Here is a 16,018-nt window from a genome sequence, read left to right as displayed (position 1 = left end):
TTAGTAACATTTACAAGAAAAGAAAAGCAAAAAAGAACATTAGCATAAATTAATTTCCTGCTTTTGCCCGTGCAAGTTAAGAGCAACGAAGGTTCTTCATTCCGGATATTAATAACATTTGCATGTCTGAACTTCCTGCTCCTGTCTTACCTTCAGTCCAGATTGCTAGGTGCTGATTATGTGCTGACAGCTGACACTCCTGAGGAAAAGAACATTCAAAAATTATGGAATAATTACCATTAAACAAGCAAAGACGGATGTACTAGTTGTACTGTTTATGCAATTTATTAAATACAACTGTGCCCTTTTTGCTCTGAAAAGAGATGCTTTCATTGTGTGTGCAATAAATTAGTAACTTTGTGGGAACAAGTTAATATCTTGTGCACACAATTTGCTATTTTGTGTGTACAAGTTATTTATCTTGTATGTAGGCTATAAGTGAACCTCTTATCTTGTGTGCAGAAGTTATCTTGTGCACCCAATCTGTTATCTTGCATTAAAAGGCTAACTTGTTGCCAAGGCACAAGATGAATAATTTGTACGCTTAGCATATTATCTTATACGTACAAGTTATTCATCTTGTGCGTATAAGCTGAAAGTTATCCTATTAACACAATCTGTTATCTTGCATAAGATAATATGCATACTTATAGCAAGACAACAAGATAATAACTTGTTCCCACAATATGATAACTTGTGTGCACAAGATAAAAATAAATTATAAAATCACCTTATGGGAATTAGGTGCTCGGTATTTTAAAGATTTTTGTTTGTTGTTGTTTTTGTTTGTTTTGGCTTTTTCGCTTTTATTCGACAGGACAGAAATAGAGTGAGCTGAAACTGAACCTGTGGCTGCTGCAGCAAGGATATAGCTTTTGTACATGGGCCACCCGCTCTACCAGGTGAGCTGATGTGCGCCCCATAAAGATCATGTGTTGATTTTTTTTTACTGCCAGTTATTGCTTTTACTCAAGTTTTACAATTTCATGACAGCAAATCCTCTTGAGTAAAATATCCTTACAGTAGCTGTTCCCCAGCCGAAGCAGGATATGTTGGTATTCTTCCCGCCTCCAGCTCTACATCCCCAGTTATCCTTGAGCCCCTGGTACTTAACCTGTACCTGCTTCAGGGCCAGTAAGGACGGCGCACAGAGAATATCCCCCTTGAGGGATAAATGAAGTATATCATAAAAAGAAAATTGCTTTCAGGTCACAACCCAAGTGGCAAGGGCAAAAACCTAACATATAAGGTGGCTTTAAAGTCATAAAATCAAATTACTGTTTGATGTGATGGAGTAAAAGTGGAACAAGTTTGCTTTTAAGGCGCTGTTACGGTGTTCGTACACGAGGTTTCTCAAAGTCCGTCCTCAAATATTTTGAAAACACAGCAGGCAGGACATTACTAATCCATTATTGTATTCTTTGGAAAGCTATGAAAGAATTATGAGGAGGAGGAAGAAATGTAGGACTTCATTTTGGTGGCTCTTGTTCATCAAACAGAAAAACTGAGCCGCATTTTTTTTCTCCGTGTCCATTCAAAGAGAGCAGCTTCTCTGGGATCGTTTCCGTTTGGGTCAGTGTCCAACCAGATGGGTGTCTTCCACAAAAGTCGAGCCCTCTGCCAGCTCAAACTGCCATACTATGACCAGTTCCATATGTTGAGGAAGGGTTGAACATCTGCAGATAAGAAACCACCACTTTTATGTGAAGAGAAAATCAAGATGCAGAACTCTGGCAATGTGTGAAGCAGAAGGTGAAGCGAGCCATATTTCCTTTCAAACCGCAGATTCTGTGATGTTTACAGTGGTGGCTGAGTGCGGAGGAAGACGGGCGGTTTAAATAGCAGTGTGTCATCATCACCAACTTCAGCTCACTGACGTTTATTTCTCACTATTGAGCCGTAGTCATCAAGAGGCAAATTCAAGTGAGTCATTAAATCCAGCTCTTATTCACTCCACTCCTCCAGCTGTACTGTATCAAACTGATCTTGTAGAAAATAGCAAACACCGTTCTACAAGTTTACATTAGTGCTTTACAGGGGAAAATCTAACTACTGAAAGGAAATAGAAGAGCCAAAAATGTGAAAACTTAAACCACAAGTGACACACTTACAAGCAAACGTAATTTCCACGAACATGAAGTAGGACTAAATGAATCTGTTTTCATTCTACATCAATACAATTTAATGTGGAAGCAGCTTGTGTTGGTGCAGTGTAGTGCCAGAAACAAGTCCAGAAACACTGAAAATCAAAGAAAAAGAAATGCTGCTCTAACCTTCTTTGTGGTTTCATACCTTACTACAACTAACATAAGAAAAATGAACACTTTCTCTTCATTTTCCTATTTTACTCATGAGTCGAAAATATCAAATTCAGCACACATGCAATATGTAAAATATACGAAAATATATGTGAAATATGGGGTGAAGATTCTCAGTAGTCCAAGTCATGGTAATTCTGAAGAACTGAAGAACCCGCTCTTCAAGAAACTCAAGAAAGTCCAGTTGTCTTCAGCATATGAAATGGGAATATGAAATATGAGGGACAGCTGATTAAGTTCCACTTAAATCCCTTTTCCACAGCACCAAAAAAAACCCACTAAGGTTACAATCAGCAATCACACCTGGGTCAAATAACTCTACAGTAGTCGCAGGTATTTATCAGCGGTGACTCCGACTGGGAGTGATGGAAATACAACACCCGGGTGAATGCACCAATCCTCGTCTCTTTACTGGTAAGATGCAATGACGCATCTACACAAAATGCCATCTGTTCCCGCCACAGCAGCGCTTAAACACTATTCCAATTTAGACTGCACTGAGTTTGAAAGACAGATTGAATAAGTAAGAGATATTTTAAAAAAGAAATAACTATTATTCACATTTTATTTCATACTGCGTATTTTTCAGCCTGTCCCTGACATCAAATGTGACACACCACTAAAAAAAACAAAAAACAGAAGAACACACTTGTCTGCTGCAGCGCCAGGTACATGGCTCTAGCCTTCTGACAATGAGAAAGGAGTCCATAGCCTGTTTTTAACAAGCTGTGCCATGTTAAAAAAAAAAAAAAAACCTATGTACATGGGCTGACTTTGGTGGAAAAGTAGTATCACTCACTTTTTCTGGAGCTTTCGACCATATCACATGGTATTCATCAGCTGATGGAGCTTGCTCAGTTGTCCTGGAACTGTACATGTTTCACACTATTCAACACCTCTAGGATTGCTTGGCTTTGTTGGTTTAAATGTTGAGCTTGATTGTTTAGTGATGAGGCTGCAGATTGAAACTAACTAAAACTTGTCCCGTGTGCTAAGCATGTGGGAGAACTGCAGTGGCAAATGCAAAAACGCAAATGGCCCTACCCAGAGCCAGTGTTTGATTTGTCTGTTCTGTGCTACTGTGGACAACAATGACTCTTACTTTCAGGTGATTATACACTCATAAAAACGCAGTCATTAATAGTAAAGTTAATGTCTGGCTTTATACCCACCTAAATCCTACACACCGGACCTTTAACTCAAGGTTCATTTCCTCACTTGTTGCAGAGCTTTAAGAGATATCACACAATCACACAGGTTCAATGTGAGTCTGCCGGCAAATTGGCAAGATGAGACATTTTTAGATGGAAGTTGCAGAAACCTTGGCAACAACTGACGGTAAAATGATGTTCTATTCCACACGTGCACAGCTCTCTAATGGGGCTCCGTGTGCACATCATTACAGGCATACACAGTGAAAACTTGCATGGACATGCTCCACCAATCAGAATCAGCCCACTCAACCTTATAGGGGGTGCCCTTGTGAAAGGGCAGTGCTCACCTCTATTTCTCAACCACTTTTTAAAGTGATTCAACATGCTGTCATCCCAAGACTTCTGACTCTGCCCTGCTTCTCTGATTGCTGCCACCAGCCTCCAAAAAACCTACCAGACTGCCTGGATCGCTGGGTAACTTTTCCAGAGCTGAGCGGTGCATCTTATTACACTTCTGCGGTTCACCTCCTCCTCATCGGCAACAGGCTGAGGGACGACAGATCAGGAGAGTGGCTTTTTCTCTCATATAAATTTCCCTCACCTGTGATATTTCTTTTTCATATATTGGCACTGAATTGATTCTCAAAAATACAGAAAAAAGTATGTCCCATGTCAGTTCAATAAGGAATATGTATTTTAGTTCCCAGTTAGCGAGTGATTCCTTATTTCATGGGATGGTGAGCAACTCTACCACAAGGTATCTTGCATTATTTTTGTGAAATGTCATTTAACCCTTTGAAACCTAAGCAAAATAGCTTCATTCATTCATTCATTCATTGTCCGTAACCGCTTGTCCTCATAAGGGTTGCAAGGGGGCAGGTTGGACAGGTTGTCAGACTATCGCAGGGCATAGACAGACAACCTGTCACACTCACATGCATGCCTATAGCAATTTAGAGTCACCAATTAACCTGACCTGCATGTCTTTGGACTGTGGGAGGAAGCTGGAGACCCTGGAGAGAACCCACACAGACATGGGGAGGACATGCCAACCCTGCACAGAAGTGCACCCCAAGATCCGAACTTTGCCCCAACCTGGATTTGAACCGGGGACCCTCTTGCTGTGAGGCATCTGATTCAATTCAAAAACATTGAAAAACGCAATAAGCAACTTAAAAAGAAATTACCCCAAAATTGGCAATAAATTACTTATAAAAAAGTTACAGGAAAATAAAAAAAATAAATGAAATGACCTAGGAAAAAGTGCAAAAAAATTAAATAATGAAATATATATAAATAAAACATACATTCTTTCTGTAACATTATTTTAAATATATAATTTCATAAAGAAAAGGAAAATAGTGGATTTTGGATAATGGGCTTTATAAATAAAATTTAATTGTATTGCTACTTATCTGAGGTAATAACTGATAAAGCAGCTTGAAATATTTGCTGATTGTCTTCATTCCAATCACCATAAGAAAATGTGTGTTTCTGCAAACCAGGAGTACATTACACTCTCAAGTTTAACACTGTCAAGGCACACTGTCATTTTCGGCTGTCCTGCATGGCTGTAGGGCTGGGTGGGTTGTGTTTACCAAGGAGCCTGTGTGAGTCTGAAAGGGGGCGGGCAGAAGTAATTAAGAGACAGGATTCAGACCAGGTGTGGAGCCCACGGGGAGAAGAGATGTTTCTGAGTGCTGCAAAAAAGACAGACAGTTTTCTCCTTTCCCCATGAAGTTTGGTTTTCTATTATTGTCCGTGTATTTTAATGTCTATAAATGAACTGTCATGAGTGCTGAAGTGAAGCAGTAAATGTTGGATCATGGAAAGCAAGCTGACGGAGTACAAGTTGATGCCTCATAGCCAGGACAGGGAGGCAACAGGTAGGCCCACATCCCTCACCTTTATTCTGGCAGCCGAATGCTCACTTTCCAGTAACACACGTACAGGCAGCCGAGCCCTGGAAGGCCCAAATGAGCGTTTATGGAGAGTAATAATATTAAGTGTCCAGGGTGTGTTTGCTGTAACAATACATATCATATCAAAGTCACATAGTATATAAGCTGGTTGTGTCTTTTTTACCCATCCCCATTATTCCAGCTTTGTAAAGGGGTTGCTTTTTATAACAGGGATTATGCCCCCAACACTGGGTATTTTAAGCTAAAACATGATCTTTTCCTAACCCAGTCATGTGATTTTTGTGCCTAAATCTAAATACCAACTAACCCAGCCAGTTCTCATTCCAAAGTTGTCAAATACTGCAACTTTTGCCATGCTTTCAGTGTAAGATCCTGGCGCCAAAAGCAACCTTTCACATCCCTGTGATACGTCAGATTGAAACGCTGCAGATAATGATGTCATTTAAGGAGTATGAAGGTCCCTATAGTGGGGGTAGGAGGGTTGGTGGATGCATCCAGCAAATATCTGACTTTCATGTGGGAGTCCAGTGTTTGCTCCCTGTCTTAATGTGATGATTGTTTTCTACACCTTACCATGTGCCTACTTTCCCTAATCCTAACCAGGCGTGCCAGCATGTGCGTTTGTTGACGTCCTGGCTTTGGTTGCCATGTGCTTTTGTTGCCTAAACATGACTACTTGCAGTGTCATCCCACCAAGTGCTTTTGTTGACGCCGTGGTAGCAGCAAAGCAGCAATATGTGACAACTTCAGATGAGGATATGTAGCAGCACAGTTTCAAGGTATCCACTACATAATAATATGCAAATTTAAAGTATCCGTTGTTTGTAGAAATGTACAATACCAACATTTTATCTGGCAATTGGGTTGTTTTCTTCACATAAAAATGCAAGGGAAGCAGTGGACTCACTGCATGAACCCAAAACTTGTTAGAGCAGCTTTGTACCGTACACTGTAAGCATATCCTGTGTGTTTCCACCTTGGAAATCAGACCTTTACTTTGGTTCAGAGCTCCTACAGACTACACCATCACTGGAAAACAACTGTTCAAGTTCACATCCTGAAAGTCAATATGAACCAGCAGTGATCTAATAAGCCTGTGTGTCACCAAGATGAATGCCTGTTGTATCCTGTTCAATATGATAGATCCGTCCTTTAGAAAGTACTGTGTTATGATAGCAACCAGTCTGTTCTGGAGGATGAGCAAAATTGCTGTTTGATATTCATCAGCTCAAACTGTACAAACTGTGCGGAAAGAGTTTTCTTTTTTAATGAACTCGATGTTCATATAAAAAGCATACTGTGAAATATAAACCACAGCAGGCCTTATTTAACCTCTGCAGCTGTAAACACTGGAAAGAAGCACTTATTAGGTGCCTATCAATCTATATGACATCGACCTCCACTCCAAAGGAATGATTTCTCTTTGCCAACACCGCTGTGCCGGCCGATGATGATAGCTCATTTCAGAGTTTTGTATTAATGGCCAGATATCTGAATGAAAAGAGCTCTGTGTGGCATTTCTATTGACGTGATTATGATAGAGCTGGTGAAGATGTCTAAATCCGTGTCACACCACAACCCACTGGCAGCACAAGCAGTGGGAGCTCTCGGGTCTTCTGGGAAGCTCTACCGTTACTCACCACATGAGCAAGCATCATAACACCGACGTGATCATCGTAGGTTTTTGGAGTGAGGTCAGGCACTTTTTTTTTTTTACAACGCTGCCCCCCTCCATCTGTCTGCTGGGATCAAATCTCCCAATAAAAGCACAATGATAAAGGATTTATTGAGCAGCAGCCTCAGCGCTCATAAAGTGGAACAGTAAATCTCTGTTGAAGAACTTTACCTCTTTTTTTCCAGCCAGTCTGTCGGGTTTTTTTTCTTCTCATTTACAGCTGCTGCATATTTTCTTCCAATTTTGTGCCAAGAGGGATACAAAAAAAGAAGTGCTCATTTCAGACAATCCAATGGTTCTTGGGATATTTGACATTAAATCCCCATCCACTGTGAATGGACCACATTGCAAGAGCTATTGCCCGCTTTGTTATTATCCGCAGCTCATCAAGATGATACAAGATAATGAGGATCGTTTTATAACTTCGATCTGTGTGTGTGCGTGTGTGGAGGAGAAGGGAGTGAACCAACAAATGTCTGTGCATACATGTCGAATGTGTGTGTGGATAATGAGCGCTCTTAAGGATAGTGTTAACATGACTGGCGGTGCAGTAAATTATTGATGAACCTCGGAGCCCTGAGAGGCTTGTAAAGCAGCTTCACCTGGAGGTCAGAAACGGAGCCTCTGATATCTGTCACAGCTCTCCCTCAGGGCCCGCCTGCTGCTTTCTGACACCATTTAGACATCATACTTACATGATAAATACATTAAACATGACTGCCGCAGGTTTGGAGTGCGGTTTCTTTATCAGATCAGAAGACACATGAATCAGCGTTGTTTTTCAGCGTCAAGAGTAAACACGGAATCGAGGAGATGATGTTGTCCTCATGTGCATAAATCCTCTGCCTCTGTTGTGACTAATCTGCAGTTATAGTCTCCTCCTGAATGCTCCGTCTTCTCTCCCCTAATGGGGGTGCATTACTTTATCATTTAGGCTAATTACCGCTGAACAAATGGTTTCTCGCTGCCTGTCAGCCTGCAGTGTGTAATCATTCTTGACCCACTCACTGAACTCCATGTTTTAAGTATGTGAACTGCATAATATTCTCCCTGCTTAATTATTAATAGAACCAAACTGCGTGGGATGCACCATCCATTTAATCTGTGCTCCTAATAACTGCAGTTGGATAGCCCAGTGAAGTAAAGGCAAAAGGGGGAGAAAGATGAAGAGGAGTCAGGATGAAGGAATGACAACCAAAGGGAGACTTCTAATAAAAGACAGCATTACACTGTCCAATGCAAAACTCTCCATTGCAAGAAAAATATGAACATAAAAGTACAATAAGAAAATAATATAAAGTGGAACATGTGCCTTTTCCACATGTTGACACCATTTTTCATCTTCCCAAAAGGTTCATATAAAGCAAAAGAAGGAACTTCTAACCAAAAAGTGATGGTATACCAGTTTCAGGAACTCAGGATGGTTTGAAAAGCATAAATGGTTTGCCAACCAGGATATTTCTGTGATGTTAGATGTAACTACATGTAACAGTGTACTCGCAGCCGGGAAATGGCTGTAACAGAGCACAGTGGTACTTTCTACTGTCACCATTAAAAGGTTCTTAACACAGAACAACAGAATATGTTTGAGTAGGAATGCAACCTGAAATCAAGGAGAAATGGAAATTGGCAACCAAGACTACATGTTTTCTAGATGTTAGTATGTAGCTACATGTAGCAGTGCACTTGCAGCAGGGGAATGACTGTAACAGAGTAACAGAGCAGCACTTTCGACAATGAAAAATCATCAATAAAAGCTTTTAAACCAAAGTTGTCACAACCCGGAAAGGTTCAAACAGGAATATGAGCCAAAATCAATTAGAAATTAAAAACATCAGCAACCAAGATGATATGTTTCCCTGATGTTAGCGTGTAGCTACATATAGTTACGTGTAGCTATGTAGCTGATGTCAGCTTATGTAAAAAGAAGAAACAAATGTATACAGCATAGTAAAACATGTTTGGAAATTTCAGGATGTTGCCTCACACAGTTACCTCCAAAAAGTAATTTTAGTGGTTTCTATAAAGTTCTGTCATGTCTAAATACTGAAACTGCTCGTTATAAGCTATCATGACATTGTGGCAAAGATGTGCGGCTTTAAATAGGAAACCTGTGTATAAAAAACACTGAAATCAGGAAGATGGACATTCTACAAACTATCTGAAAACCTTCATGTTCAGCTGTTGCTTTGTGTCAAATTTAAATTGTGTATTAGAGTAGGAACAAGCTGCTCTGAGTGATTAGGGCTTTACTCATTTGGACACAAAGTTTTTTCCACTGACAGGCCCTGAGACTGCTCTATCCAAGGAGCCAGCAATCATTCACCCTGCAAATCATGCACGAGGCTGACAGCTTGGCACGGATCCAGATGTGTGTTTCCATTTGGGAGGCATCCAAACAAAACCTTGAGTGCTCAGCCAAACTCCTAATGAGCGATCCAGGGAGCTGGAGGTAGGCTAACTTGAACTCACTCACTTGGACGACCCTGGACTTGGGGAGAATTTTTCTTTTCCCCTGGATTTCAAATATCACAGCAGAGGAGAAGGAATTCACTCTGAGGTCAGACCGCTCCTCTGAAATGTACTCTGTCACATCAACAAGATTACTTAGCGCTAAAGAACACAGTTTGACAGCTTTGCCTTTCGTTGTTTGAGGTAGAGATGAGATAATGACGTGCTGAAAGCATTAGTTTAAACTCTTTTTTCAACCGGGGGAACTCGTGCAGCAACACCTCTGCTGCTGCCTCTGTTACAGCTGTCAAATGAAACGCTTGCAACCCCCAAACCTGCACATCTTTCTCAAAATGTCACTACAATGCAACTCCAGTGTTTGCAATCATGATCAGGACATCTACTCTGTGTTGCTGAAAAATATGATATGTGGATGGTCGGCGCCAGTAGAGAACTTAGTCATACAGAATCTGATGCATCCAAATGATTATGCCACTGGACAAAGTCAGGTTGAAACACTATCAGTAATAATGTAATATAAGGAGTAAGAAGGTCCCTAAAGGGTGGGGTGAAGGGGCATTGGATGGACAAAAAATACCCTGGACTTTCATGCAGGAGTCTGTTGTTTATTTCCTGTCTGAATTTCATGTTTTTTTTATCTACACCTTACCATGTGCCTGTTTTCCCTAAACCTAACCATCCTTTCCACCATACCTGCTTTTGCTGACATTCTGAAGTTGGTTGCCATGTGCTGTTGGTGCCTAAATATAACCACATGCAGCATAATCTCACCATGTGCATTTGTTCTCAAATCACGGTAGCAGCTTGTAAAATGTCAACAGCAGACACAGAAGGATACCTGGAGTGTAATATGTAGATGTGATTGTTCACTGCAAAGTGGTATATTTGATGACTTGGGATGAGAACTTGTTGTCACACATCCATGATCCTGTCCTACAGGTTGTCCCTTTCACAAAGACCTCTATTCAGTGCTGATAGTACCTCTGTTGTTGGCTGAAAGGTGGGACAGCTCTGTAATCATAATGATGTGATATTCCTGCTTTAAACAGTCAGTGTAAAACAGGCTAGAGACTGTTGGATGAAGCAGCATTCTCATCCTGACACGAGGAGACCATTTCATAAAACACCTGATGTCAGGCGGAGCGTGCAACATTATCACCTCACAGATAACATAATCTGGGGTTTACGGGGATTCCACCTGTCACCAGCTGTGAACCAACTCACAATGTTTATCTGTGTACAGCTCCTACAAGGTGATTTGGAGGCTTCTGATCTTCACGGAGGCGATGCTCAACACATGCCACAGCTGCTGCCTCGCGCCGCTGCAGCTGCAGCGCTCCCAACAGCGTCAGATAATGAAGACGGTGCAGAAGAAGAGAAGGAGGAGGAGGGGAATTGGAATCTGAGAAATAAAGGTGCTTCTGCTGTGACATTTAATTCACAAGTGAGTGGTTGTTATGCACTGGTGTGATTGAAAAGTGCTTTAGCTGCCGCCTGATTATTTTCCGAAGGCTTCTGTGTGGCGGTGAAAAGCCCCCCGCTCTCTGCAGCGGGGAGCATAATGAGATGTTGAGAGGAGATAGAGCGCGGTATGTATGAGCCCCAGTCTTATTTCAGGCTCCGGTGAGGACGGTTGTCTGGATTCAGGAGCGGGGGTGGAAGAATGGGGGCATATGGGATGTTACAATCCTGTTGAAGATGTCAGTACCTACAAGGGCTGCGAGCCGTGCCAACCGACGGTGCCCTGCTGCCAACTGGCACGACCGGCACTGCATATTGAGCGTCTCTCCTGCAGCGCCCACAGAGCATCGTGGGCCTCTCGGAGTCAGCGAGCCAGTGAATCATTTATGTCCTCGCTCCAACTTGCCAACGCTTGTATGACACACTTTTTGCAATGTACTATAAGGAGATTTAGGGGGAAGACAAATATATCTGCAGAATGGAAATGCCTTAGCTCAGTTTTGTTTGTGGCATGAATTGCATTTTTTTTTTTTACATCACCAGCCTAACAGCTGCTTCTCTTTCAGTTTTCATAGTCTGATTGAGATGCAGGGGACTTACAGACACGGGGCAAAAAAAAATCTAAAAAACTGATCGGCCCACTCTCTCTACATCACCTCGCTACCCCTCACCACACCACCCCAACCAGCCAGGATAGAATGAAGTGTCTGTTGGCTTAAAGATAGAAATTGCCTCTGCTCCTCTCATATATTTCATCAGCATTGGAACTCACCTCCATTCTTGGGAATTAATGGCAAGGATTTCTATGAATGTGAAAGCAGGCTGCTGTGCTGTTATGCACCTCAGCTGCTTCGTGCTGCCGTGGAAACAGGGAAGGCAGCCGGCTACAGCAGATAGACCTTTAGCCAAAAATCATTAACATACTCCTGTCATCCTAATCAGTTCAGCAAGTCTGGAGTTTATAGCTACTGCTTTATATATTTTTTTTAACATTCACAGTTGCTCCAGTTTGATTATAGTAGGTGTTACATCTGTGTTTTCCTTGATAGAGGCTTATTATCTGAAAAGGTTAACCATAAAAATAATACAATGGTTTGTTACATAGAATGGTTGGTGACCTATCAACAGGTTGCCAGCAAAATCGTTCAGTTTCGCTGTCAGTGGGTCCAGTAGTGGTGCACTGTTTTTATTCCTTTTGTCCTCCTAATTTTGGAACATTTTGGAAAGGTTTATGATGTTTTTTAAAGCTAACTGATTTTCATGTTGCATCATTTTGTTTAATCTCTACACACACACACACACACACACACACACACACACACACAGAAGAAAAATTATTCCTGGAGTCCTGTCATCACCATGAGGTTGCCAGGCAACCAGTGCAGACCTGCAGAGGTCACTGCTCCTAGCCAAGAAGTAGTCCCACTGCATGATGACTTGTGTCGTTAAACATAAGATTTTGACTGAATTAAACAAGCAAAATTCAGTGTGTAAATTAGTGAAAGGTGCTGTTTGGTGTGTTTTTTAACTTTGGACTAACCAGGCTACCCCCCCACCACCCACCCCCACCCTTGTTTTACGTCTTTATGCTAAATTAAGATGATCACCTCCAGGCCCCAGCTTGATATTTAATGGAACATAATGAGATTTATATTGATTATCTTGTACAGTATAGCTCTTGAACAGAAAGCAAACTGTCAGACTGTACCTTAAGCTCTACAATTAGGCAGATGAGGTTATAAACAGCCAAGGGCACAACAGATGCTCTGAAATGAACCCCCCATTTGCACTTCCTGTCCAGTGTCTGGTACATTATCATACAATCATCAAATGAGAGTTCCACCCCTATTTTCGTAAAATCACTATTATTCTCATCAGATCATTACTCATATTATGCATTTTAAAGATTTGCAGTTGGTCTTTAAGGTTTTCCCAAAACTGCACTGTTCAGTTTGAGTTTGTCAATTTGAAGTGACCCAATTATTCCCCAGGTAGAACTCCAGCACAGCAGCGCTCAGCTGGGGGCCCCTGAATATCACCACACCTGCCTACCACCTCTCAGCCTGGGAAACTCAGTTTGAGAGAGTCGAGCCCCTCTCCAGGAGTTTGGTTCTCAAACCCCTGCCACCCGCCACACAATGACCTCGCTGCCAAACCAGGTTCCATGGTCCAAGACCAGAGGGGCGTTCTGCTTTCTCCATACTGGATTAGGTAGTCAAGACGTGCAGAAAAGGCACAAATTGGAACATAAATATTCACCTGAATGCAGGAAATTAAGTGTTTGATGCTCAAAATTTCTGGCGGAGGGCACCCAACCCCCCCTGTTTCATATGTGTTCCCCCCGATGTAAAAACAAAACCTTTGCCCTTGGTTCATTGTTAAAAAAACAATGTATATATTTTTTCTTCTCTTGGAATCTAACCTTTGAGTGACCCAGCATTCAGATATAACCGCAGGGATTATTTGTACATGCATTATTTTATGGAATACTAGGGTCAGACTGAGAGGGCAACTTGGTCATAGGCCTGCTGGGAGGTGTAGTCTCTTCAGTCTGTTCTGCAGTCTCCTCCTCTCAGCAGGTTTTACCTGGAACACCATCAAACAGAAACACTTCAGGGATGTCCTTACCAGGTGCAGGAACCATGTCTCCTTTCAGTGAGGACAAGCAGCCGCTTGACACTGAGGTCCTCGTGTATTTCTATCTGACGCTGTCACCGAGTGTGAGGAAAGCTTTAAGCCTCCTCGCTCTCATTCTTTTAGGCGGTCTGTGCTAAGAGCTCATGAGCAGGTCAAGGTTGAAAATAGGTCAAAGGTAAATCAAGAGATTTGCTTAATGGCTTTCCTTTTTCCATTTTGGTCTGGCACAATGCCATTACTTGTGAAGTCACAGCACCTAACAATCCTAATAATCCTTTTTACCTTCACGCGTTATTCATCACTTTAAGCCATCCTTTTTCCACTGACCTGCACAGGACAGGCTACTGTTTCTTGCAGAGAGCAATGACCTCAGTGTTTAACCCACTGATGTTCACATTGATTAATGCTCAAATGCTGGTCTCCATCAGAGCACTTTGGTGTAGGCTCTCTGAAGGGTATGATCGCTGGATCGCACGTCATCAAAAAATATAGAGGCTATCCATTAGAGAGACGTATGCTTTGTGATTTTAGAGACATTTTAAAAATTGGATTCCTAGACGTTCAGTTGTGTACGTGACTGCGTTTTTCTTTGTGTCTGTGTTTTGGCCATCATTAAAGAGATAAACATATGCATACCCAGATAGAATACCTGACAGATGGGGAGTTTTCCTTGAACATGACTTTGTTGGCAGATCTCTGCCCGCAGAGCTTCCAAGGAGGATGCAGACAGACACAGGGAAGGCGCAATCAGTCAAATACCGTGTATCTGTTTCACCGCCAGCCAGTGGAAATCCAGGCTCTCTCTCGCCCGCACAGCAGGAGAGCTGGAAACACATTCACTTGGGCTTAGTCTGCAACCAGAGCCAGATTCTCCGTGCACTATGAGCAACGAGCCAGCTACAATAAACAGTGTGGAAAGTTTGGAAATGACGAACATGTTTGGAAACTAATTTTTACAAAATAATTAACTGGAGGAGTCGCTCTGGGTCAGTGTACCTTTGACAAAATCTGATCCAGGCAGCATAACGAAATGAGCTGTGGGACAGTTCTCTCACTGTGTGTGTGTGTGTGTGTGTGTGTGTGTGTGTGTGTGTGTGTTTGCACTTGGCCAGTCTCCAGCAGTGTGGACTGTGTAATCTTAGAGGGCAATTTTTATTGAAAATTCCAGTATTCCCATCTCTCGGTTCGTCAGCAAGTGATTTCGCTGAACCCTATCGCTGGTGTCAGCTGAAAATCTTGTATCTCCACACTGTTGACTTGTCAGGATCCATGTTGTTCTCAGTGATGCTGCAGTTTGGACTTTGTGAAGCAGTATGAAAAGTTTTATTAGCCATTGGGGCTACAGAATTGCCAATGCAAAAAAATGCAGAATTTCAGCTAACCTTAAAGTGTGAAAATTGTCCAAATTTGAGATGGAAATTGGCTGTTCTTGGGCGTTTGATCCTATCGCACAATCTTCCTGAGCAGATGGAGTTGCCCAGTTGTCATGGAAATGTGGATGTCCAAATTTGAATTTTTTTGAGCACTTTTTGTTGGCTTAAAACTTGAAAATTCATGAAATTCATTAATTCATGTCTCCCACTGGAGATATGAGGTTTTCATGTACTGTTTGCTGCAAGGGACTGTTCATCATCTATAGGAGGGGAGGGAGAGGAGCAAAACTGAGAAGGCCCTTCAAATATTTTTTTAAAAACTAGGGAAGGACTTGTGTTTTGTTATGGGGTGGAGGTGGTGAAAAGTTTTGTTTTGTTTGCATTTTTGAATAATATATGTAGCCCTGGTGTAAAATAGGGAATAAAAAAATAGCTACTTATAAAGTGAATGATAATACTTCATTAAGGAAATTAAACATAAAATAATTTGGTTTTATAAAGAAAGAAAAATGGTTAACTGAGATATTGAGAAAATTACCTCATAAAGAAGTTAGGATGTAGGTTGAATGAATGGTTATAATTAATAGTTCTAAATAATATTGTATGCAAACTACCCCCCCCCCCCAACGCCAACCCAACAGATTGTGCCTTTATTTTAAGATTCTTTATCTGATTGGTTATTGTAGGTATCAATCAAGCCACCTGTTGTAATTGGTTGTGAGTGAGGAAATGAACGTGGGAGGGCGGGCCACAAACAGTGCGTAGCAGAGTCGTTAGCGAAAGACACGGCCGGGATGACGGCAGAAAACCCAGTTAGAAGAAATACCGAAAATACTAAAAAGACTGTTGAACGTTTGAGTAAACATACGGAGAATGCAGCTGTGGACAGTACCGAAAATGCATTGTTTAATTTTGGTTTATAAAGTCAAAAGTTATGTACGCCTATGCTAAGCTAAAGCTAACGTCGGTGAATCGCTGGACGAGAGGACGATTTGCCGGAGAAGAC

Source organism: Plectropomus leopardus, chromosome 2 (assembly GCF_008729295.1).
Source record: "Plectropomus leopardus isolate mb chromosome 2, YSFRI_Pleo_2.0, whole genome shotgun sequence".
In the NCBI taxonomy this organism is placed as follows: Eukaryota; Metazoa; Chordata; class Actinopteri; order Perciformes; family Serranidae; genus Plectropomus; species Plectropomus leopardus.
Note: the sequence above shows the minus strand (reverse complement) of the source record.